The sequence below is a fragment of the Spea bombifrons genome, chromosome 1 (assembly GCF_027358695.1).
Source record: "Spea bombifrons isolate aSpeBom1 chromosome 1, aSpeBom1.2.pri, whole genome shotgun sequence".
Taxonomy (NCBI): domain Eukaryota; kingdom Metazoa; phylum Chordata; class Amphibia; order Anura; family Pelobatidae; genus Spea; species Spea bombifrons.
In genome coordinates, this window is record NC_071087.1 from 34809590 (window position 1) to 34837302 (window position 27713).

At 40.5% G+C, this 27713-nt stretch overlaps 1 protein-coding gene across 2 annotated transcripts in view; it reads right to left on the bottom strand.

Moving 5' to 3' along the window:
* The window catches only part of TRIM2 (tripartite motif containing 2), a 34260-nt gene extending 26283 nt beyond the window's left edge, over positions 1–7977 (bottom strand). The window contains exon 1 of one of the 2 annotated variants that reach the window (XM_053460461.1): positions 7827–7977. The gene's annotated coding sequence lies outside the window, so the exon portion shown is untranslated. Of the gene's footprint in view, positions 1–157; positions 480–7826 lie in introns of those variants that run through there. The other variant, XM_053460468.1, reaches the window with a different exon arrangement.
* Positions 7978–27713: the final 19736 nt, after the last annotated feature.

Genomic DNA, 27713 nt, shown 5'->3' on the forward strand with positions numbered 1-27713 from the left:
TATGGTCTCCCAGTGGGATCTTTCTTGCTTTCAGCCTTTGTTCACAGCCAAAGCATATACACCTGCCACCTCTCGCATAAAGCAATACACTCCGGAAGGGACGTACAACATACTACATAACGCCTAAAAGACACACCTGATTAGCTGCAATACCTACCCATGTTTGTTGGCAAAAAACATATCAGCAAAAGGCTAGCGCAGAAGCTGTGGGGGTCACAAAGAATTCCAAGGGAGGAACCATAGTTCTTGCTAGGAGAGATTCTCAGACACAGAGCAGGGAGAGGCTGGGTAGGCAATTCTCCCCCATCAGAGCCATTTCCATCCAACCCTGTATCACTTAGAGATGCTGTAATCCTCATACAGGAATGACGCACAAGGAAAAACACAGCAGAAATAATGAAGACAGCCTCCGCTTTGTCACTGAGGGGGGGATTTCTGGGTCATTGATTATTTCAGAGTCGCTTGATAGGTTTCAACCCAACCAATCTTTATTCAGAGCATCTTTATTCTCCCCAGTAAGATGCTGTTGAAAAGACTGCAGCAAATGATGCAATGCATTGTGGGATCGGGATGCAGCAGTGAGCTCCAAAGAGATTTGATGGTTTTCTTTCCTCCCCCTACCCACCCTACGAGCATCACTCAGCTGTTTAAAAGGATGAGTGGGCTATTGAAAGGGAAAGCAAGGGAGGGGGGAGTGCAAAACCTACTAGATGGATTAACAAAATGAGCTGAGTCAAGGCACAAAGCATACAACGTGCCGTGGAAAAAGTCAATCAAAATGTTACATTACAGGTTTATATAATAACAATAATATAAAAGGATGTTATACACCTGTACACCTCTATGAAAAGCAGCAACATATCTTGTGTTGTCTGATGGATGGATAGCATGCAAATAATTACAAATATACACCCAATGAAACAATAGGTGCACAAAAATATAGTAAAGCACAGCCTATTGTGTATTATTATTATTATTAAATTACATTGTCATGTAATCTCTGCCCCAACCTGCTGCGTGTTACAAGCTTTCCATCTGGCACAAGGTTCAGATCCCTTCCAACCCCTTTTATGTGATCCCATCGCAGAGAACATCAGGAGGAGGAATCCCGGCCACACGTGAATTAACTGGGTTTTATTTTCTGCAGTTTTACTTTGAAATCAGAAATAGAACAACCTTTCTCTTTCTTAAACATAGAAATAGATCGCAAGCTTGCAAGCAAGGCTCTCATTACCTTATGTATCAGTTTGTCAGCTCTGGTTTTGTCCTACCCCTGGAATGTATTCACTGTAAGAAGAGCTGCGTAATCTTTGGATGCTATATAAATAAAAGAAACATTTGAGGGCAGACGAGCCATTTCGACCATCTAGTCCGCTTGTTTTTCTGATTCAAGGACATCTTAGATTCAGGATAGCTTTATGCCTATCCCATGCATGTTTGAAATTCCCACACTGTATTAGCCTCTACCATTTCTGCTGGGAGGCTGTTCCCTTTATCTACCACCCTCTCAGTAAAGTAGAACGTCCTTACATAACACTATATTGATACTATCAACAGTCGGGGGAGAAGCAGGCACTGCAGACAGATATAATTCTATTGAAAATATTGGAAATTAAGTCACATTACTATTATTTATTGATTTATTTTGCGCCCTCATATTCCACAGTGCCAAACAATGTGCTTAACCCAGCAATACGTCAATAAGAGTCACAATTTCAGCAAGTCCTATCTAACCCTAACATGCCAATACTGCCTACCATACAGCTGAACCATGGGTGCTGCTTTTGAAGGCGCCATTCTACTTAGCGGCACGTTAAGCAAATAATAAAACGACAGATCTGCTATGGGCTATTTCCCTTCCATACCACCTAATTTTCTACTTATGGATTTGACTGGTTCGGTTCACAGAAAGTGCTTCACAAAATCCTATAGCATGAAAACATCCAGCATGAAAGTTCAATCAATCAATATTTAAGGATTACAAAGAAAAGGGAATAAAGGTTGGCTTTCCGCTCCTTTGTTGCATATCCTGTATAGTATCCAAATAGTTAACGATCCTTAAAGCATTAACACAAAGCATGGAAAATTACTGTCAGCCAATTATACAAATTATCCTGTCCAGAGCAGGGAACCATTAAAACTTGCCTATAAAAGTATACTATACATGACACATGGCACCGTTCAGAGCAGAAGGGCCCGCAGACCACGGACTTTATTAACGGTGGCTCCAGTCTCCAAAATCTGTGCTTAAAACATAAAATTAAAAATTGGAAACTTGCAAGTTCAGCACAAACAGGTCACATTTACTGTCTCATTGGCATTAAAAGAGAAAAAAAAAAGATCTAGGAAAGACTCCAAGCCTTGACGATATCCTGAAAAGCATTGCTGCTCTTAATTATTTATTGCCGTTATTGAATGGAATTCAGATGTAGGAAAGCTTTTTAAAAAAGTTATTGAAAGTGACAAATCAAATCCGATAGACAGCTGTAAACACCCTTCATGCTTTACAATAGGGTTTTAACGATGATAACCATGAGACAACTTGTATGTACAATAGTTTCACATCAAATGCCATTTATTGAACGGGGATGTTGGTGATGTAAAGAGATCACAGATTGAGACACAATTCTCCATGACAAGTATTTAAGGTACTGGTCTAAACTGGTTTGATGTGGTAAAAAGTAATTAAAACCCTTGACCCTTCAGCCATTCAGAATGAAACATTCGCGTATCAAAGTGTATTTATTAAAGCTAGGTTTTATAAAAAATAATAATAAAAAAAAAAATTAAGCCTCCATGGCCCAACGACTTGCTTCAAGCAGCCAATCAGTAGCAGGTATTGGTGCCCATTGAAACCAATGGGAATGCTTTCTATCTAGTACTGGAGCTGACCGGCGCTAAGTATGTGTCAAGAGATGCGTTTCCTGCAAGAAGAAAGCTAGGAGACCGGCAAAGTGGTAAGTAAAGTGCCACTGAAAAAGGTAGAATGTATTCAATACCAACTAGATTATGTTGCGCAGGTACACAGGTTACATGGAACCGTATGCTCCTGGAGTGGACACCAGTATAATCTTATACACCAGGTCAAGACATATGCCTGCGTTCCTACATAATAAATTACAAACCTGTATTCCCAAAATTGTCCTATAACCTATAGATATCATACATTCATTAAGAGCAGATTTAGCCAAATATGACATTATTAGTATTTGTCAGAACTCAGCCTCTTGTAACAATTTATAGGGTTAAATAAAGAGCAATTCTGGTGCAAGTGTAGGAAATTCCATTTTTTAACGGATGCATCACTTTAATAGTGTTACCGATACGATTAAACTCTGCCCTTGTTATTAAAGCACCGTATCATATAACGGAGCGGGATTGTAACATTGTGTACTCTCTCTCTTTAAACACAACATTTATAATGGCATAGAGCTGCTGTAAATCACTCCCGTGAGCTCATTTCAGAGACATATTACTTGGCTCAGCTACAAGAGACATTTGTTTACGCCTTTATTTTCACTTATTTATACAATATATAACATATTTCCAACCAGCATTAAAAGCTTTCCCTTCCAACATAGTATCCGAAGACTGTTGTCAAGCTGTCAGAGATACAACACAGCTTCAACGGTAAGTTTAATAGCACGCCTAACACCTACCTTTAAATGTGTCATTTATGCAAAAAAAATGTCCAATTTAAATAGACAATTGCTTGGAACACACCTATAAATATACCATCAGAGCATACTTGCATGCCAGATGTCATTGCCAAAAAATACAAAATGGGCCGTGGTCTCCAAACCAATAGACCATCAACAAACACTTACCAAACCCACCACGATGGAGCGACGGAGACTTGTTTACATCCGACGTACGATGATTCAGTGTTCTTGTCTCCTGGTTATTTGTCACTAAATTTGATATCTGTGTTCGTGCCCGCTCTGTCCCTAGACATTCTCAGCTGAGGTAACACATACCACCGTCATATTAAAAATAGCTGGCAAAATGGAGAGTACTAACTCCCTCCCACCTTTCTTTATTCCAACTCATTAACCCCATCTGAAACGCAGCAGGGAGATTCATTCAGGCTCCTTCTGCTTTTCAAAAGTATTAAGTCATCGGTTTTTTTCCCATGGAATTTGATTATAAGTGCGCTCGGTTTAACATAATCACAATATTTTTGGTCTAAGATCTGGATAAATCAAACCAGATGTATTGCACAGCAATTGAAAAAGGGGCAAGTCAACATTCTGAAGAAATACAGAGAAACAGTAGACAATTTGCTCAAGGCTAGCAGAGAAAGAGGACAATATTTTTGTCTATTAAGGTAATAGGTTATGATGTCATGAATCAAAGCTCAAAGTCTCTAATAGTAGACTGACCAGAAAGGGGAAGGATTCTTTCCCTGAAACCACTGTGGGGCTTATTCACTAAACAGTGACTTTTAGCACAGTTGCAAATCTCTCATAGGATCTGATCATACGTAGAACAGCAAGACAACACCGTAGAGGGACAGCACTCTGTGGAACTCTCTGGGTCTAACAGATTGTAAGCTCACAAGAGCACAGCCCCCTTCTGTAACAGTATGTTTTAATGGTCTGTTAAACGTTGTCACTTCCCCTATTGTAACAGCGCTACAGAATCTGCTGGCGCTATATAAATATTTAATCCGCATTGAGCAAATGAAGCGCTGCCTCCCCTGGGTCACTCTCCTTATTCTCAGGGGCCGGGGAGCAGCATTTAGCCATGCCCACTCCCTGCCCAATTCTCCACCCACTCCCAACCCATTTAACAGTAGTTGGTGCTACCCCACCCCTTCCATGGCTAGGCACGCCCCTTCTGTGGCTAGACCTGTCTCAGGCCCTCAAGAAGCCAGGCCCTCAAGAAGAAGAGCCCTGGGTGTCCTGCTCTCTGACGTTCCCAGGTATTCTCATTTATTATTCCTTTAGCGATATGGAAAACTGTTGGAACGATTTTAACACGATGCTATTCAGGAAGTTGTTCTATGCAACAATACCGTTAGATGGAGTAATAGGCTATGTCTACCTTGCTTGCTTTTGGTAAAGCTGGAGGTCACAGTGTGAATCCAGGTGATCCAGTGCATGTGGGCTACCTGGATTTTGCCAAGGCCTTTAATATAGTGCCACATTCCCAGTTGCTGGAGTAGAAAATCGGATAGGTTTGGGCACAGCTCATTTAAAAAAATAAAATAAATAAAAACGGTGGAATTGGAAAGGGTTTAGACATGCAACAAAACAAAATATAGGAATGGAAGATCTCAGATCAAATTGGGCTTTTTTCTTTTTACTCTTGGGGAAAAAATGGCAAGCAAGGATATAATTGCATAAAAGTACACTATATGACTAAAAGTAAGTGGACACCTGACCATCACACTGAGCTATGGGACATGCCACTCCAACTGCCCCCTCAGGTTGGACCGCCAGCATCAGGCCTCGTGTCAACTTATTTACAAGAAATCGAGGGCCACATAAATTATGACTTATTTCTTGAAATCCACAAAGCCACAAAAGGAGGAATTTCCCTTGAAGTAACATTATTTCAACTACTTTACGAATAATTTATTCCACTGTATAGCTGGAGGCATCAAAACAAACTTCATACCAAACATAGATACTATCCAGTCCAACTGCACATTTGTACATCTAACAGGTTTGATGACCTTACCTGACATTAAATTTCTGTGCATCACTCAACACACATAGGTGGATACAAAACCTGCTGACAATGCATTTCATGTGTATGAATAAAAATGTTTGCATTCCTCATCAAAAAGATCTTTATAGATATACAAGGGGGAGATATACTACCCATAACCCAAATACCTTTGCGTTAATTAGCATTAGAAATGTGTAAATCAGTAGTCATATTAGGCTTGATTTAAGAAGATATCAGTTATATCAATATATCTGGGAATTCTCCAGGGTTTCGCCAGGAGACTCCGGAGTCACTAAATGGGTAACTCTGGGTCACGGGAGCAGCATTGTGGCACTGCCTGCCCACTTCCCCATTACAAATAGCGTGTGTCCCACAACCCTGGCGGGACCTCCTACCCGTATCCCGCAAGGGTGGGCTCTGGGTAGCCAGGGTCAGAAAGCTTCTAGGTATGGTTATTTGTATAAAATGGGATGCAGCAGAGGTCATGCGTTAACGTGTACGCTCTAAGATTGCTGGATTTTTAACCACAGGCCTCAAAGTCGAATAGCCTTTTTTTTTTTTACATTTATAATAATATTACTTATTTTAATGTATCTGTTAATACCAATGTCCAATAATAACAATACTTCAACACTTCTAATGATCAATGTAGTCATGGTAAGTTATAGCAATAACAACACTGCAGACGCTGTCAGGCCATACATAGTTGCACAGCAGGTAGCTTTCCCACATGATTCAAATCAACGGCTTTGTGAAAAATCCCCAGAAGTGAAAAAAAAAGCATGCGTTTGTTGCAAATGAAAACTATAGAAGGCTTAGCTGTCTATACATTCATGCGACCCATTCCCACAATGGACAATAGGACCGACTGTAACGGCTTCCTATGGTACTAGGGAAATATATACATTTACAAAAACAAATGAAAAGTTGACTGCTTACCCATTCCTCAAGAGTGAAAGAATTAGAAACAAACTTGTGATGAGCATGCAGGTTAACAGTGTTTATTGTGAAAGGAATGGCATTTTGCATGGACTCATTCCTTTTACTACCATTAACTTCCTCCCCTGCCTGCTTCTACTAAAACCAATAAGCTTCAGTATGTAAAATGTTTGCACTTGTTCTATAGTAATCCAATTCAAGTCATCCAAGAGTGGCCAATTACGTGTACAGATAATATTACTCCCATTGATTAGAATGGGAGCTCTACTGAGCATGTGCAACAGGTGTACTGACAAATGCTTCCTGTTCTCAGTAGCAGCAGGTGGAGGAGGAGTTATAGGAAGTAGAGAGACTTATTTAACATAGAAACAATTGTTTTTTTATATAATCCGTAAATACAAGTCAGTACTATTACTACGTTAGTGAAGCAAAAACATCAATGTACCCTTACACCTTATATTAAGAAAGGAATATGCCTTAAATGATTGTTTCCTTCTCCCCCCCAAAAAAAAACTAGCACTCAGCAATAATATTGAAATATGTTATATAAATAATATTTGGTTTATAAATAATCTCATATGTTACTACAGGCATGTTGGTAAATTCTAACATTATACAATATACAATATTCTACTAGCACTTACTATCTTGTTCCTATGCCAACCTTATAAGATCACAGGCAAGAAAAATAAGACTAACCATTTTGTATAATTAAACTTTTTCCAACTCATCTTTTACTAGAAAGACAGTTAATAAGCTGCTATTTACTCTACAAAGTGAAAGCCTCCACATGCTGCACTAGGCTGCTTGTGATTATAGTAATGAAAGCTGCTCCCTCTCCAGGAAGTCCTCTGTATAACCCATTATTCAGATACAGAAAGAACACATTCAATGAAGAAATTTTTTTTTAAGATGCTCTTACTGTTACCATCTGTTCCAATCTAGCAGCAAACCTGCATGCCCATCTATGCTACTAAAAGAGAGCGGATTTCTATGGTTGATCTAATTGACTGTTTTCATTAATAATGCAAGCCATTAGATCTCGGCAAAAGGAAAGTCCTGGCACACTGGGAGTGTAAGTTACTGTGTTGTAAGTAGGAGACGATGCATTTTCTTTCCAGCTGTTCTCTGGGAGGTAAAACTGATCACAATGGGACATAGAACAATGCAGTGTTAGCTGATGATGGGGTAACCGTATGGACCCTACTCACTGGCATTCCATTGCGTCCTCCTGAGCGGATCTCGCATGCAAACTGTTCTGCTCGTTGTGAAATTCAGGATAAATGGCTTAATTCAGCCCCAGAATGAAAAGCTCCTCTGAGCACAAACACAAACAGCTTGTCAACTCCAGCCAAAGGGGGCGGCGCCCGGGGATCGGGGGAGTTGTCACCGGGGATCGGGGGAGTTGTCACCGGGGATCGGCTCTCGCTGCACTACATTCAGCCCAGTGTTCAGGGAAAGAGGGGGGATCCAGAACACACTGACAGGAAGAGAGGCAATGATAAACCCACAAAGGGCAAAGGCCACTGGGAAAACATTTTTATTTGGGGAGGAGGGAGGTCACCCTGTGCACAAATAAGCGCTGAGCAGGCTGGTGAGATCAGCGTTACATTTAAAGCGATAACGCATCCTGTTAATTACGTGATGCTTTTGGAAAGTAATTATATAATGCATCGCAGAGCTGCGACATGGCCGATCGCACGATAACTCTTACTTCTTACCCCGGGAATTACCGTGCCGATTACCGTCATTACACCAAGAGGAGGCGTGTGATCTACTGATAGTAAATCAGCACGCTGTACAGTGGAATTCACATAATGCATAGCTCCCAAGAGTCCCTCTATAGGCGGGACAGTCCTGCCTGAATTCCCTCGTCCATCTTTCCTCCCCTGATGTCCCTCTTTTCTGTTACCTCGAAGTGGTTGGAGGGTATGAGTGTATCCCAGGGTTCTGCAGCCTGAAAGGTTACAGTGTATAGAAGCGGCAGAACATGTGTTTATAAATTAAATTGTGTAAAAATACATTCTTTTCTTAAATGCCTTACTTAGTCTCACAAATTACTATCTAGGAGTAACAAAAAGTCTTGGTAAAAACCCCGCCCCTAGCCACACCCTTAACCCCCACCCCCAGCCACACCCTTAACCCCCACCCCCCAAAAAAACACGCATGTATATGAATTATTACAGTGCAAATAGGTAAAAGTGGTGCAACTGCCATAGCAACCGGTGAAATGTTCATACTCCACTCTTACCACTTTGCACAAGAATTACTATAAATACATAAACCCCTTTGTTTGCGGTACCCCCACTCATCAACACTTGTATTCTTATTTCTTCAGCTATGATCATTTTAATAAATTACTTTTTTTAATATTGTATATCAGTAACAGTAGTATGACAGTATTATTTGAATTATGCTAAAATATTATTTTGAGCCTAAGTCACATGTTTATAGAGACTGAGCAAGCTGATCTTGTAGAATGCCCATTTAATTTGTGATAATAATTCACAATACAATTCGGTACCATTATCAGGGACCTTGGCGGTTTTGCTGAGTATATAGTAAATTTACTTTGGAAAACCACTTATCTATTCCTATAAACTAAAACAGAACAAGTTGTCGAGTATTAGCTTCTGCAGCATACCGTTTATCAGCTGTGGACATTCAGGTCCCAAAGCTATCTCAGTTAGCACAGCCGCTTACTGCGTAGCATTCTCCTATGGCATAATCGGTTTTTGGGTTTTCAGCTTAAGGTTTAGGAGCTCAGTTTTTGCATTTTACGTTGTAGTGATAGTAAGTTTATTAGTTTACATTCTTCAAAGATATGGGTACACGTTGCTTCTTTGCACCACAGGCGTTCATTAAATTATTGTACAGCATTGCCGTTGGCTTGGGGAAAACTCAACAAAGTGTTTTATCAGCAATCATTCTTGCCTGGAGTTCCAGTAGTAGTGGGGACAAGATATATCCAGATATACCCAGATTGTGTACAATACTCATGTAAAAACATCCTTTTCTATGAATGCAGTTCTGCCTGTTTTAAATGGGGTGATCGCATGAGACAAGCTTCAGTGTGTTTTATGGACTGTGTCATCTTGTTCATTTTGCCTTGAGCGAAATTCAGCAATTTCAAGTTCGCTCCATGTGCCCATTACTGCAATCTAAGCTTTATTCTTCAACTTCATGCAATTGGACCTCTTCTACACAGGCAAACAGAATGAAGGAATATTTTATTTGGCCAATCTAGTCTCAAGGGTGGTGTCCCATTACCTGAAGCTCAACATCTCCAAGACTGAGCTTATGGTTATTCCACCATCCCTGCCATCTCACAGTTCTAGACATCTGTATCACTGTTGATAATTCCAGAATCCACCCAAAAGGCCAGGTTTGCTGCCTTGATGTTCCAATTGACTCTGCCCTCTGCTTTATCCCTCACATACAGTCACTCACTAAATCCAGCCAACTTCACCTGAGAAACATCTCTCAAGGCTGTCCTTTTCTCACACAAGAAACTACCAAAATACTAACCCTTCTTCATCTACTGCCGCTCTATGTCAGTCAGCCCATTGGCTCCCTATACACTCCAGAATAACATTTTAATCCTGACTCACACCCAGCAACAACTCTGCACCCGCTACATTTCTGCTCTCATATCCAAATTCTCTCCTAACCACCTTCTTCATTCTTCTCACAACAATCTTCTCCCCAACCAGCCCATTTACACTATGGTGGTTATGCCATCTTAGCACAGCCTCCATAGACTTTACTGGTGGGGCTTTTAATGCAGGGAAGAAGCCTACAATGGAGGTAGGGACTGGGGGCACTGCCAGGCATAGGACAGTGGGACAGTTAAATACATATTTGATAGTGATGTCAAGGTTTTGAAAATGTTCAGGTCTTTTGTAAACTCCTTTTTGTGAGTAGGTCCCCATGTCTTCATTTTTATTATTTAGAATTAAAACATTGCTTTTAACTTTGTTGTAGCTGAATGGAGGTAGAAGTTATTCTAATTTCACAGGAAATTGGTCAGGGACATCAAATAAATCTTTAGCTCTCAACTCCATTGTTTGGAGCGAGAAAAAATATCTATTTAGCTCATTCTAAACTTAGTATTTCCTGCTTCTAAAATGATTTGTTTTGTAGGAAGAACTCCTACACAGAACTGGATTTTGGTGTATGAATGCAAAGAATTGCCTGATTAGTTTAACCAAATTACATGAAAGTGGGATTCATTTTTTGTGTAATTAAAAAAAAAATCAATAAACAATATACTAGCATGAATCTATATAAATAGCCTTTATCATTATTTATAGAGGGCTCACATCAATATTATTGGTCACATATTCTACTTCTAAGGCCAAAGTGCTGCAGTCCCAGATCTCTTGTCTTCTTGTTCTGTTCAGTTCTTCTGTGTATGAACCCAATCTATTTACATTCTTCATAGCTGGCTGCTGACCCTATTTTTTCTCTTGAAAACAGCAATTTTTTAAATAAAAATGCGTAATGCTTAAAAGGCTTAGCCTGCTAATGCCCCATACAGCCTTCCCAACAAAGAATGTATGAATTCTTCTCCAGTGCCCAAACCCAACAAAAACACTTATCTGGTGAAAATGCAGCAGCTCCAGAAAGCACTCTTTGGGGCCAACTTTGGCATCTTGAGGCCAGCCAATTCCAAGAAAACAATCTCATTGAACTCATTGGGAGTACCAGTACTTTTTGTGAATGCGCTCGGAGGAGACTTGTAGACCACCTGGGGTCAATGCTGGAGCTAGTGGTATGTGTACTACTGCACAGGAGATGTGTTTGGTATATTCAAGCAAATGTGATATGTGTCACTGGTCTGGATTTCGATTTAGGCTATTATTTGTTTGCCTAATATGCAGTGTTAGTTAGTTAGACCACATTGCGACTGAACAAATTCAATATCAGCTCAGCAATGGCGTCTCTGCAGTCGTGCATTGTTGATTTTATATTGGGCTCCTCCGGTTCGAGTAACGACGCAACAGACACTCAAATGGGATGAGCTTAGCGCGAGGATGCTGCCTGGAACAGAACGAGTTGATATTCTCCTTTTGTTGCAGTCCCTCACTAAATAAATACCAATGTATAAATAGCAGAACAGCACTCCAATATTTCTGGTGCTTGAACTGGGATCCACCAGCACCCCAAAATATCAGCACTCCAGTAGTTCATGGAGGTATATTTAATTCAGCAACATGGGCAACGTTTCGACCTTACGGTCTTTATCGAGTCACTAAATAAATAGGTTTGTTGCCGGAGACCCCGACGCCAACTAAGCTATTTGGCTGACACTGAGGGACCGACGTCAGCGTCACAGCTGTAGCGGAACGGAAGTATCAACTCGAAAACGGTATGGTCTCACTATCACTGACTATCATTGCCCCCGCACATATATACCGCATTGGACCGAATATAGGCCACTACGCCCCCACTTTGAGTCTTTAAAGTGGATGTGCGGCCTATAATTGGGGTTTAGCGCTATTCGTATCGCCCAACGCCCAGGACATACAGTTGCGGGCACCGCGCAGGTGATTTTTTAAATTTTTTATTTAGCCCTGCTGTGGGCAAAGCCGGTGGACGTCTGTGTGATGCGCGTAGACAACCACCGTTGCTGGCTCTTCCGTCGGGGCTTCTATGGTAGAGCACCGGTATGACATAACATTCGGGTGCTCCACCATAGAAGCCCCAGCAGAAGTGCCGGCAGCCGAGTTTGTCTGCGCAAATCACTAGACACCACACCACTAGACACCAGGGAGTCTGGGGGTGCATTGGTAAGTCGGGTGGGCATATCTAGGGAGCAGAGTGGCATTTTGGAGCAGACTGGCATATCAGGGGGCATAAAGCATACCTGGGGGAGCAGAGTGGCATATCTAGGGGGGCATAAAGCATATCTGGAGGGCAGAGTGGCATTTCTGGGGGCATAAAGCATATCTGGGGGGCAGAGTGGCATATCTGGGGGGCAGAATGGCATATCGGGGGCAGAGGGGAATATCTATAAGTGAGGTGCATCATGAATTAAGGGGGGACCTAAAAATGGCTATTGGTTTTCCAAATATCTGTTTATATGTATAACATATGCTGACTAACTGCATAATAGATACCAAAAATGTTAAAATACATGTATTCCTGTTTATTAGGTAAAATACTGCTTTACTATTCCACTAATGTGTATTTTTTCTTTAAAAATAATTTTTTAGGGTGCGGCCTATATTTGAGCCAATATGGTATATTGATACATACCAAATACAACCATATTAAACAAATACATCAAGGATGGACTTGCTTGCCATCTGGGAGGCCGAACTTTCAAGTGACCTTTCTAGCCAGGACAGATGGGCTAAATGTCCCCATTGGGAGCACTTTAACCTAAAAGCAGCAGACACTCAGAGCAGGGCCAGTGTCTTTCTGTCCGACTAGGGCAACTGTAGGCATGAGTAGGCATAAAGCTATCCTGAATCTATGACAAGACCAAGGACTGATTAAGATCGGAGTCTTTATATCAGGAAAAATTAGCAGACTTGATGGGCCGAATCATTCTTATCTGCCATCAAATTCTGTCTCTACATCTTAACTGCTTAGCAGTCCTAATAGCCAGGATTATAGGTCACATTTGACTTTTACTCTTGTTCTACTTTGGTAATGTTTTAAATATTAAGAGCAGATATAGATGTTAACCATAATTATGCAAAATGGTTTTAATAATATTGCCAGCTTTTCCCATTCTGTCTAAATACGTTCTTTCTAAATATGACTGGATTTTTCCAATATGCTACTTCTCTCACTCGGATGCTTTCTCCTGTGATTCACACAGTATAGGCATAAACAGTAGCTTTAATGAACCATTATTGAGTGTTATGTTAAGATAAAAAGCAAACTAAGAGCTTCCGGGCATACACTGTTTTAATCCGTCTGCAGTAAAACGGCCCTGTGATAAAATTAACAATTGTATTCTAACTGAAGCAGTACCATCATAGTATGATACGATTATTATTATTAATAATAATAATAATAATAGTAAGGTTTGCATGAAAATGGAAGAATGCACTGAATCTATTTCAATGGTATATGACCATACCTGGGAACTCTCCGGGTTTGGCCCGTGGACTGCTGGGTGAGCGCTGCTCCTCCGGGTCGCGGGTCGCGCCCCGCTCCCCACCCATTTTTTCCTTGGGGGTGTTCCCCCAGACGTCAGCAGGAACCTCAGTGTGCAGTCCTGGCCGCGTCCCGCAAGGGAAGGCTCCAGGTAGCCGAAGCCGAGAAGTTCCCAGGTATGGATATGACTGGTTACCGATTCAAGTGACACAAAAAAATTCAGGAAACACAGTAAGGGTGCAAGAGAGTTGGGAATGTTAAAGAGTGTTGGGGATCATGGTGGTTTGGTAAGGATATATGAAGAGACTGTGAGCAATAATCAATGGACTGTGTGTAAACTATATGGACAAAAGTATTGGGACACCTGACCGTTACGCCAACAGGGAATGTTTTATGACATTGCATTCTAAATACATAGACATTAATATGTAGTTGCCTCCCCCCCTCCTTACAGCTATAACAGCTTCCGCTTTTCTGGGAAGACTTTCCACAAGATTTTGTAGTGATTCTGTGGTAATTTTTGCCCATTCATCCAATATAGCATTTGTGAGGTCAGACACTGATGTTGGATGACAAGGCCTAGCTCACAATCTCCGTTCCAGTGCATCCCAAATGTGTTCGATGAGGTTGAGGTCAGGGCTCTGTGCAGGCCGGTCAAGTTCTTCCAGACTCATCCAACCATGACGTTGCAATTGGGCACAGTCATACTGGAATATAAAATGGCCTTCCTCAAACTGCTCCCACTGCGGAAGGAGACATACCATGACATTTTGGACAATTCTATCCTTACAACTGAAATAAAAGTCCCTGTTGGTGTAATGGTCAGGTGTCCTAACACCTTTGTCCATATAGTGTAAATCAATTTAGGCGCTCAAGCACAATGTACTAAATTTGGATGAGGTTCCCCAGCTAAACTGAATAGCATCAATTCAGCAACAGTCTTTGGTTGGTTGCGGGTGATGGATGTTCCTTCCTACCACCATATTTTTGGTGAGGCCATGTTTCAGCATAATGATCTAACAATTCAACCTTGTTCTTAAAAAGAAGAAAAGATGAAGATAACCTGGTATTACAAAGGTATACTAGGAGGAATTTAATGAGAGGCGTGTAGAGTAAAACTAATTTAATAGGTAGGTACAGCAGTGTTAAGAGGCCAGAGAAATTACGGGTCATAATCAATTGAGAAATGTATAATGAGTTGCCAGTAGTTATTGTAAGGAACATAAGAAACCTTGTGCTTTAAAAGAAAGCTGCAAGGCTAACTGCTATTGTTGGCCCTGTGGAATATTATTTCACTGTATCCATTAATAATAATAATAATTATTAATAAATAAACCCCATGATTACCAGACATCAACTGTCAGACACAATACTGCAAAAGAGAATAGTTATTATATAGTCATATAGCATACAGGTTTAATTTAGTATGTATATTTGATTATTTTAATAATAGAACATAAAATCTCTATTCCCTGGAGATACCTTACCATGAATCAAAGTGATCCTGCTGCATTGTAAATTACATGACACAGATATCATATAATGAAACCGTTTGGAAAACTCATCCTCCTAACAAACAGATCAATAAATAGATATCCGATATTTTTAAACAATATAGAAACTACATTTTTTTATTTTATTTTTCCACAATGCGTTTAGATTCCTGCGTAAGAGATATGCAACATCATAAAGATGCGTAGCCCTTGCCCCATGTTGGGCCAACACAACAACTAACCTCTCCAATGGTACGTCAACTCTAATATTCTAAAAATACAGAAATAAAATATGCATAACACATAAACACATGCAAGGAATGGCCAGAATACATTTCTGCAACTTTGTAATTGAAACAATATATATGTATGTATGTATATATATATATATATATATATATATATATATACATACATGCAAAAAGTCCAGTAATGGAGATTTGCACTCACACGTCTCCAAACAATAATTTATTCAACAAATAAATAAGCATGATATATATTTCCAAAAAAAACGCCAACAAATTGGTTAATCTAACCTACACTTAACCGCTGAAACATGTTGGCTTGTGTTTTTTTTTTAACTATGTTATGCCTTTTAATTGAATACCAAGATGGTCACATTTGCCTGCGATAATCTATCTAAATCAGGCCCTTTGCTATAAATAATTACACAGGGATTGTAGCCCGAGGCTTGTATGTTCAGCATCCAAATCCACCATATTGCAGTATTAAACACAGTCTGGAAGCATCTACTGTAACAGTGAATAATAAAATGTATAACACATCATTCATATAATAAAACTTTGAACACTGTCTCCGCTCCCCCGCCATACATTACATTCAAAGGCCATTCCGTGTTCTGCACTTTGGTGATCCTAAAGGTCAGAGGATGTTATGACACTTTTAACCCTTTAATGTGAGAGGTGATATATTTCCATATTACTTCTTCACATTATCAATCATTTTTAAAATCACGAATAAAGGCAATTTACAACAGAGGTCATTCTGTACAGAAATGTAACCTTGGATCATCAGTGAGATGAATGGTCCATAGAAAATATCTACATATGTATTAAAAAAAGCTTTCTGTCCGTCCATAGATCATGGCTGCATGTCAAATTGACAAATTGATGTCAAACTAAGACTGTTCTGCCACGGACATCATCTATCAACAATACAGCTGCCATGGAAATCGCAATAAAGAATACAAAAAAGCTACATGGCAGTGTTGTTACAATGCAGTGTGGAAAACAACTGAGATCATGGAAAATAATTACATTCTGGAATTGTTCAGCAGAGAACCCAAATCAAAGAAAAGCTACTTACATTTAGGATGGAGCAGAATCCAGTGTCTGCAGATAGGAGAGAGAATAAAGATGATGGTTTAGGTTTAGCGTCCGCTGTGTAGCAGTGGATAGAATAGACTGCAGTGTGGTTACTATTCCTGCTCTGTGTGTTCTGCCCTGCATCCACTGCATCTGTCAAATGTGACCCTTTGGCTGCCTGGGGGGCTACACACACACACACACACACACACACACACACACACACACACACACACACACACACACACACACACACACACACACACACATATGGAGCAGACAATGCAATTTTGTACCTACATGTCACGCAAAGACATCAGCGGGGAAGGCACAGGGGTTAACCCTTTGGTTTATTCAATAACCATCAAGTTTTAAAAGCCTGCCTCCCAGGGGAAACCAGTAAATCCTCTAGATTTTAGGTTTATTCTCTCGCCAACTTGCCCTTTAGCTAATAAACAGAAATGGGTGAAAGCCCAATCCTGTGCCATTCTAACGAAGCCACACATATTTTCAGTATTATATATATATGCAGTCTATACATAATTCCTATTTTCTTTTTAGCACAATCCTGCGGGATTCATACAGCCCCCACCCCTATAACTTCTAAGTACACACAGAGTCTATAGGATCTATGCATAATTAACACCAAAGAATTTCAGCGCTATTTGTAGTATATTTGCATCTTGCAGGCTCTGATATATGAATTTTACTTTATGTATCAATTTGTCTTAATCTGTCAGTTTTGTCATAGCGTTTGAATGTCTATTGTAATGCAAGTGCAGCGTAGATTTTCAACGCTGTATAAATAAAAGTTAATTTAAAAAAAATGAATGAATAATACATGCATATTTGGGTTTAATTATTTTAATTCAATTAACTAAGCTACTATAAAAATATAAATAGGCCTGTTGTGTTAGTATGACCCAGTGTTATTTTGTATGATTTTGAGCCAATGTGGCACTAGACGAGATACCCACACATCTAAAAGGATCCAGCTTTCACCCACAACCTTAAGAAAACCACTGATCGTTCGGACTTGAACTCCAGTTTCAATGTCTAAGTGTGAATGGGCGAAAATTCTCAAGGTCGCACAATCTGACTCCATCATCTCTTCATCAGTGATCTGTAATTGTCACTATAAGTGCTTATCATATATCATCCAGTAACTTAATGCTGTGTTTTATGCAGCTTCATGCGCATAAAAGATAAGGCTTCTGTGAGGTCGTATCATCTGTTCATAACAGTTTTCAAGTCATTACATAAAATCTTTGGGATGGATGATTATACAGTTTGTGGTCTAAAGAGTTTCCAGGTCCAGACATTTAGAAGGTTCTCAGTTAAGATTAAGACTGGAGCAAAATGGGCCCTTGCCACATGGTAAGTAGTGCAATGAGAGTCCATGCTGGTGGTCTGATGATACCGGTAGAGTTGCAGAATATATTTCAAAACAATCGTACAACTTATTAAGGAGAAATCACTCTTTTGCCCCTGAGCGCTCACTTTGACTCCAGCAACAAGCAGTGAAACTACCTGATCGAGTTTACAGAAGGGCAAATTTACTTTACTTACAAGACAAACTCAGCACGGAGCACAAACTTCGGCAGCTCAACCAAGTAAATTCACATGAAGCATTTGTGTACCGTCAATAGTAGGAAAACTACACCCAAGACAACCAATTATACAGATACACACTACTAATCCAACAGCAAAACATTAAACAATTCCGGGGGCACAAAACACTGGTATTGTGGAAGGGATAGCACCTGAGGATGCAGGGGATGAGTGTTTTGATAAGACCTAGCATGATGGGAGTTGTGGTTCACAGGAGGGACAGTACTGTCGGGTGACTTTCATTGTCATACATCAAATGCAGTTGGCATTAAGTATGTTAATAGATGAAATTGTATTTGGTGCAATATCTTTCATTTGGATCCATGTTATAGCAGCTGATCGGTTCTGGCACGCACTCCAGGAATTGCTGTGCTTTGTATAAAACCACAGGCAGTCAACACGGACAATAAAACCTAATGAGAGTGAAGGATAATGGCATTTCAGCAACTGTTTGCCGTCTTTCCCTGTAATGATACAATATGTCTGCCATTTGTTGTCCTATGTAGAAATTCTCATTTTCTGAGTTTCACTTATCTTACCTTAAATGGCAAGGCACTAAAATATTCCAGCCTAGTTACTATTCATTATTTTCTCAGTTTTAATAGATGATGAATATTACAAACTTTCACATTTCTTTAGCTTTCTCACAAATAAGTATGAAATGCATGTAGCCGTATTGGTCCATGTCTTTATTTGAGGTTGATACTTTTAGTGGGCCAGTATTCTAAAAGATGTAGAGTCACTTAAACTTTCAGGACCTCAGAGGTCTCTTCTTTGATTGCCTTTGACTAAACACCTCATAATCCATATAGGAGGCTAAGGTTGTCTCCTACAGAATTAGTTATGGTTGGCTAACCAATGTGACCCCTATAAAGTGCATAAAGAACACATTTTTTTCTTAAATTTTGATGTGTTTATTCTGTCAGTAAAGTCGTATTCTTTTTTCCTCTATTCCTGTTACCTATTACTAGATTAAAGCCAATTACTGGTTGTCTGTAGCCTAGGAGTGTATTCTGGCCTAGACTGACCAGGTCTAGGGTGGCAGATCTGGGAGGTGGAATCTCCTGTCTTGTATTACCAGGGGCGGACTGTCAATCGAGTGATTGGCAACAATGTAGTTAGGTTGGTGCTTCCCCGAGGCCCTACCTCTGCAGTGTCTATCTTCTCAGCTGAGCGACAGTATATGATGTCATATAACAGTGCTCCGCCTCATGATATGTGGGTGCCAGGTACAGAATGCTTTGGGTAGACTTTCTTAGTGTTTATGATTGGGGACATTGGGGACCTATCTTACAAGCTGCCCACTTAGTAGTAGCACACTGCAGAGTCTGATTGCCCAATATAGCAATCCGTCCCCAGTTTGTGGCAGAGGAGTTAGACGTATTGTGGAAATTATGAATGTAATATAAAATCTGGGCTCTACTTAGGGAGGGCCACAACACCCCATAAAACCCCAAAACAAATTTCTGCCTGGGCTTCATTGTAAATTGGAGTATATATGTATACAGACTAAAGACATTGCAATAGATAACCAAACATCAAGGTTGCTTTTGGATCATCATCAGAGGTCAATAAAAATATTCAGAACATATTAAAAACTCACTAAAAGTAGTGAACTCATTGCTGGGACACAGTGTAAGCAATTGATTTACCTATTATCTGCCTTTCCATCAGATAATAATGTAATAATAACTGTTTTTATGACGAGGATGGACTTGATTCCAATTTATTGTGCTGAAAGCAGGTATGTATTCCCACAATTAATTTGAACATAACATCCTTTAAACGACTACATCCCGATTTCACTAGAGCCTCTGCAGAGAATAACTTGCTTCCTAAACAATGATTGTTTTAATCAATCATTTAACCATTTCACACTAGAATGGTTGAATGAGATGGTTTGGCAATGAGCATCTCTGGTCCTTTGGTGAATTAAAAGACTCTATCCCATTGCTGTGGATTGCACAGACTGTCCTTGGTAGGCAAGAAGCTTTAACAGATGTTTGTGTCTTCCCATTCACATGCAAGTCTATGATATATGCATGTGTGTCATCTGTCAGTCTGGGTCTGATGTATACCAGCACTGAAACTGGTACAAAACACATAAACCACTGCATGTCTTGTTCCTGAACATACATTGCATTTTCTACCCACAGTACATTCATATAAATGCAAATATATAGACACACAAACAAAAAAAAGAAATGAGTTTACCGTCGCTATTTCCCAATGCAAAGTAATATTCAGCGTGTAGATCTGCGACGCTCACATGCAGTCGTCTGCATCTCTGGATCATCTCAAAAAATTAGGACACACAAAGTTTCCTTTCAGTGGAAGGGAACATTACGTATACAGGACTGTGCAGCTGCCGCCTCAAACCATCGTCCAGGAGAATGGCAGGACTGCCTTGGTGACATCCAATCCAGTGCGTGCCGCACTCTCATTGCCATTCACCTCATTTCCCTTCCAGGCACCTGTCTCAGGAGGGGGACTGTTGCCAAGGAAACTACAGATGGAGAATTTTCCTCCCAGAGACCATCACCATGGAAACTCAATCTACCGCATATAGAATCTGTCACATATGTCTCATATATCCGCTTCAATCCTTTTGATGACTTTGCTAGGTTCTTAAAAGTTGAAAGCAAAGCAGTTCTGTTATGACTTAAAGATAAAAAAATAAAATTGAGAAACAGGCTTGTCGTGTGTTGTGTGAGTAGCACTCAAGACCCAACATCGATGGGGCTAGTAGCATATTATGGCCTCAGCTGATTAGGCTTCATATGGCAGGTCTTAAAGTGACAACCCTTTTTGGTGGAAGATGACCATTGCAGGCTTCATATCCAAGTGTGTAAGAGGAGAAGGATGACATCCTGGTTCAGCCACAGTTTTGTCACGGATCCCAGCTTCTCTAATCTCACTGGCACAACGGCCAAATGCCACCTCAGAGCCAGAAAGCTCCAGGGTGTCTTAACGTGCTAGGGGCACCTTATTATATCTGGCCCAGGCTGGTTATAAGAGGATAAACATTCCGATTTGATGCTCAGGTAGTGTGTGCCGGGAATATCCGTTTGATGGCTGCACATCAAAGTATGGAGTGGTGTCGGCAAGCGCCACATCGGCCATTTACCTGGTGTGCCAGATGGTCATTCTGAGCCTGTACAAGCATATAGTTATCGCTACCACTGAGGTAATCATCAAAACTTCCCTCTCACCCACTTACAACCCTGATCTCGCCCCACGTTAACGTAATTCCCTACCACACAGTCCTCACCTCCTGTTTCTCACCCCTTATCCACCTAGATTGTAAGTTCCTGCGGGAACAGGGCCCTTCATTCCTCTTGTATCTGTATGTCAATTGTTGTATTGTACTTGTCATTATCTGTAACATTTTCACCTTCTACAGCGCTGCGGAATCTGTCGGCGCTTTAGAAATAAATAATAATAATCGCTTGAAATCAGCTAAATTCACAAGCTCAATTCCATTTCCACGTTTGGCCCAACTATGGCATCCTTTATGTCCATTAATACCCAAGTTCCCAAATGCCAAACTGACAGTAACAAGGCACAGAAATCATCCATTGAAAGAAGATCTCAGATGGCCCTCCTTAGTGAATAGTTAAAGGCACCGTCCCATTGAGATAAAAAGTTATTTGCAGATCCATCATATTATTCTTTTCTTTTATTCAAATAAAATCGGCAAAGAAGTTGCTTGACATTCTATTGTAACAACCTATCAGTCCATCCATTTGTGTCCCATAAAAATTTAGTGTTCCCAGCAAAAATTCTGAAACAAAATGTTGTATGATTTAATAATTGTTTCTCTGAAGGGTTTGGGCACAATCTAGTACTAGGAATTATATTTGAGAACAAGTGATAAAGACACAAACCTAAAGTTTGTGTCTTTAGCATGGTTATGGAATTTAACCCCTTGTGTGTGACTACCCTGCAATATTTGGTGTACTATGACCTAGATGTGCTGCATGTGCAATCCACATTTACAACCACACTGAGTGGGTAAAGTTACTAAGGGCAGTGGAAGCTTTTTAGGAAATAAATTACTTACCTTTACTGTTTGGTTTATGCAAAATAAATAATAATATTAAATTATAATGTGGGGGGTGTCTTAAACTATATATTTATGAATTTCTTTATTTATCAGGAACAAAAAAATATAAAGTGAAGTATAAGCTGTTTTTTAAGGTATTCATCTAAATATAGCAAAACTGCAAACATTGCCCCAACCTCCCTGTCTTCTTTATCACTGGATCGGTTAATTATGTTAAATGATATGTTACATGAACAGAACAGTGTGAACTCATCAAACTTTCTCACTTTCACATGTTTTTTTAAGTTTATACCCTCATAATTTCCACCCAAATTTCATTTTGTTCTGTAAAGCTTAAAATCAGATGAATTGGAGCATAGATAATAATATAAATATTTTATACCGTTCAGTCATAAGTCATCAAAAAATAATTAGACACGTACATCTGTTGCCTTCATATTTTCAGCGGCTGCCTTTGTTCCTCCAGTTTTGTAAATGTCTCGTGAAGCGATCGTTGTAGAATAAACCAGAATAATCTGTAGTGACAGCAGGCCTTAGCCTCCTCCTGGGTAGCATCAGGCTGTCCTTTTAAAAGCTTTGGCATCATCACAACGAGAGGAAAAACACAGGGGAAAGGAAAGGATGTGTTAAGGCACGCTTCCCTCTTATTGGCATGACACTGAGGGTTTTATACATTGTTTCTGGGCTTTGAGCTTTGCCCGTAGGAGACAGATCTGCCAAGTACGGCTAAAGCCATCAGGTCTTGATAGGATTTCATGCTAATCCATGTAAGAAAGGCTGGGAACGAGGACAGATAGGATAGGTTGTGTTTATTAATCCAAACATAATGCAATCTTAGTGGAACAGCATTTGCATCTCCACTGGCTTTTAAATGTTATTGTGGCTTTTAGAAAATAACATGGTTCCATAAGCCATACTTTACAAAGATATTTTGTTATTCAACGTTTTGAGAAAAGGCATGATGGAACTCTGTAGTGAGTGATGCTACAGAGGACAGGCGATCTTTCTCATGCTATGTGCTTCAGCACTCGATAGCCCCAATCTGTGAGTGCGTGTGGTCACAAACCAGGACAGGCTCTGCCACACCGACACCCAAACAAACACACACCAGGACAGGCTCTGTCTCACCGACACCCAAACACAAACATCAGGGCAGGCTTTGTCACACCAACACCCTGAGTTATTTTCAACCAGGACTCTGTATGGCGTGCGGAGTAAATATGTTTATTTACATCTCCCTATTCTTAATCCAGTCAATTGCATGTTTTATGAGAGACGGTACATTGTAATCTTCTGCATCCGGGATGTTAATTCCTAGATTTGTCTAAATTGTTGGAGTTTAAATAGGCTAATCCGTGGTTACTTGTTGTGCCACAAGAATTTTCGGAAATGGAATTGAATTAGTTTATCATCAGCTGGTTTTAGTAAAATGAGTAGCACATATTTTTTAGAGCTAATCATTTTTGCTGTGCATATTTGCAGGTTCTGACCTTAGGGTTAAGCAGCTACTCCTGCCACACAAGTGCCTCATTAATGGTGTCCAGAGAAGGCTTTAAATAGCTTGAGAGTCCCTTTTGGATTAAAATGCAAAGACATTACACCGATTCAGCTTCTTGCTAAGCAAGAGAGCCATGATGAACTTAGGGAACTTTGACGTAATGGTGGGCTAAGCAATATATGGCCATATAGTGTGATGGAATCCCCAATGTTAATGCCTTAGGAAGTTGTTCTTTGAATAGTATTTACTGGGAATGTGCTGAGTTCTTGCTTTGTTTTGTGCAAACGAGGAGAGTTCCCAGGTATGGCATTAAATATGTCAGTGAAACAACATGACATTGACAGAGTGATCTTCCCTTCCTGTTCCTGCAGCAGGGAATACTTGGCTCCCAAATGGTACACAAGTCTAGTTAAAATTCTTTACCAATCTTGGTAAAGATTGCGTCACTCAGTGTAGGAGCAGTAAATACTGTCGTCTATTAGATTACTGCTCTGACAAAGCAGTTTGTAACTTCTAAAGTCCACGCTACTTGCTTAAACTTTGGGGAGCATTGGAAATATAACTTGGGAAAATGTATGGGAGAACGTGTTTTATCTGCCTCAGCTCCGGATCGCTTATCTCCCCTCCTGATGGACCAGGCTGCAGTGGACAGAGGTACTATCCATTAAATTTTATTTATTTACATCCTCAAATCAGGGCCGGCCGAAGAATTAACGCCGCCTGGGGCGAAGTGTAAAATGCCGCCGTTCCCCCCCCCCGCCGACGCCGGGGGGGGGGCATAATTTTAAACTTCGCCGACGCCATAATCTACCCCCCTCCCCCGGTACTTACCTTTAAACAGTCCTGCGGCGAGTCTCCCTGCTCTGCCACGGTGCCGGCTTGTAATGCTGAGCGCCGGAAATTGACGTCACTTCCGGCGCTCTGCATTACAAGCCGGGACCGAGACCGAACAGGGAGACTCGCCGCAGAGGAGAGAGAGAGAGGGGCGCCGAGCGGGTAAGCGAAAACCACTCGGTGTCCCTCTCTCTCTCCTCCGTTTCAAAAAACAAAAACAAAAAAAAGCGCTTGGGGCGGCAAAGTGCCGCCCCTTCTAAAGTGCCGCCTGGGGCAATTGCCCCAGTCGGCTCCATTGTAGGGCCGGCCCTGCCTCAAATTAAATACACACTTTTCCTTGAGTCTTTTATGATGTACTTACTCAAAAAGTTATGCAAAATATTGCCTGCATTTTAAATCCACAAATCCACAGATTTTGCGTTAAACCTGTAGGTGAAAATTGTGATTATTTAATAACGAATTTAATTAAGTCATTTTTTATTTATTTGTTTTTATTAAATAACCAATGTAAGGTAATGCTGGCCCCGCCACGTGTTCACAAGAGAAGCGCTTAGTGGGGGGTGCCATTGGGGTGGGGGGAAAATCTGTGAGTTATCCCAGGAACAGCAATAATGCAAATGCGATAAAGTGGTCACTCACAAGAACAATAAGCTGTCACTAGTTATACCTGAGCTTGGCCTCGTCAGTTCTCCTGCAGGCATCCTCCTTCCTGTATAGCCAGGAAATGATCCCATCCCTCTCATGCTCAGACAGAGGTGCTACGCGTCATTGGATGACCATTGGCTGATACAGTGGCTGATGAGCAATCACTGCGTTGCTGCTCCCCAGCTCACTGCATCATCCAGCACTGAGCAGCACTGTTTGAGAAACAAAATATATACTGTAACATGGGGGCGGTTTGGAAATGGTTTCGGTGTTTTTCTTCTTTTTGTCGGGTTGGGCAACATTTATTGGTTCAAGGAAGCACAATGTCTTGGGCTAGTCCTGATTTCAGCTCATTATTTCTAAATCATGTTATGTCTTTCCAGATCAAAGGTCTATATTCCAGTCAATTGTTAAGTTGTACACCTGTTTGTTTCCTACTGTGCACTACCCACTTTTGACCAGATGGGGTCACTAATATAAAGTTAATATATAATAATACATTTGCAAAAAAACACCATGCTCAGTTTGTGTATTTGTATAGGAGTGACACACTGATTAAGCAATCTGTGCTGCCATCAATGTGGGGGTATAGACAAGACTTATTTCCTTGTTGCACAAAAAGACTTATAAAGGAATAATTTGATTAAAGAGAGTTATTTAAATAAGAATAAAGCTATAAACGACTGCCTAAATACTAGGCTCAGGAAGATGAAGGGGAGGGAACTCAGTTAGAAAGGAGAAACAATGAGCCATGTAAAACATATGTGTTTATAGAGAAAAAACATCTACATTAACTCTCCAAAGAGATTCAGTAATTGGGAAATGAATGGCAACCATACTAAAGGATATATTCGGAGGAAGGACTTGTTACTAGCGGGGCACCTCAAGGATCTGTATTGGGACATTGTGTATATGTATGTTTGTATGAATGTATGGTGTTAGAGTGGGTGGCTGTGTGTATGTATGTACTGCATGTGTAAGTGTATGGTGGTTAAGCGGCTGCGTGTGTATGTATGTATTTACTCATGTACATTATAAGTGTATGGTGTAAGAATGGGTGTGCAGGGCCGGCCGAAGACTTAACGCCGCCTGGGGCGAAGTTTAAAACGACCCCCCCCCCCGTTGACGTCGGGGGGGCATTTTAAACTTCGCCGACGCCATAATCTACGATCCCCCCCCCCCGGTACTTACCTTTAAACAGTCCTGCAACGACTCTCCCTGCTCTGCCACGGTGCCGGCTTGTAATGCTGAGCGCCGGAAATTGACGTCACTTCCGGCGCTCTGCATTACAAGCCGGCACCGAGACCGAACAGGGAGACTCGCCGCAGAGGAGAGAGAGAGAGGGGCGCCGAGCGGGTAAGCGAAAACCACTTGGTGCCCCTCTCTCTCTCCTCCGCTTCAAAAAACAAACAAAAAAAAGCGCTTGGCAATTGCCCCAGTCTGCCCCATTATAGGGCCAGCCCTGTGGGTGTGTATATAGGTGAAGCGAATAACACTGATAATCTTGTTATCATGGCACCTGTCAGTGGGTGGGATATATTAGGCAGCAAGTGAACATTTTGTCCTCATAATAGTGTATCATGGAAGAAAATGTAAAAAAATAAATAAATAAGCACACAATTTCTCTTTAAAATAGATGGTTCTGTACCATTGATTATTTAAAGAATGTCCTCCATTATTTGGTTATATTCCTGTAGCTGACAACTTGGCATATACCTATTCTTAGCTTACAGAACAAGCTTGACCTATTAGTTTAGTATATTTGTTTTCGGGCAATTTGTCAAGTTATCTACTATTATGCCATGCTACTTGTGTAAGTGCATTACATGAGTGACGCCAATATCACGGCATAATCACTTACATTTATAGTAACCTTTGTCTGTAAGCTTCTAATCAAAGAACATACGGTACACACGTGACAAAGACATCAGCGGCTGAGCTCAACCAGCAATTGGTAACTGATTAAAATGACATTATGTAACGGAGCCATACCAAGCGGTGACATGTTTCTACCAAAGAATGTTATGAATGGACTTTCCATAGGTACTAAAAACATATTGCTCAGATCATAGTGTAAAAATGTAAGTGACAGTCATTGTTATGGTAAAAAATGAATGTCAGCCAAAGTAAAGAAACTGTATGAAGTGCTATGTTTTAAAGCAACAGGTTAATATTTCTGATACTCCCACAATAGAAGATAGCATACTAAAATACTCAATGGTTACCTTTATCCTTCCATAACAAAAAAAGGCACTTACCCGACACAGAAAGTTAAGTAAACCTGAAAGAAAAAAAACATATTTCCTGAGGATTTAATATCCGTATTCACGTTTGGGTTTGTTGTATGGGGTTTCCTGGGATTGCATCCAAAGGATTCATATTCCTGCACACATTAAGGGTTGTATTTCCATCAATAAAGCTGATGAAGTTCCATCTTATCTCTTTTCAGCCATGCCCATTAGTGTATGGGGAAACGGTACATTATTTATTCTGTGGGGAAGTAAGTAAGTCTG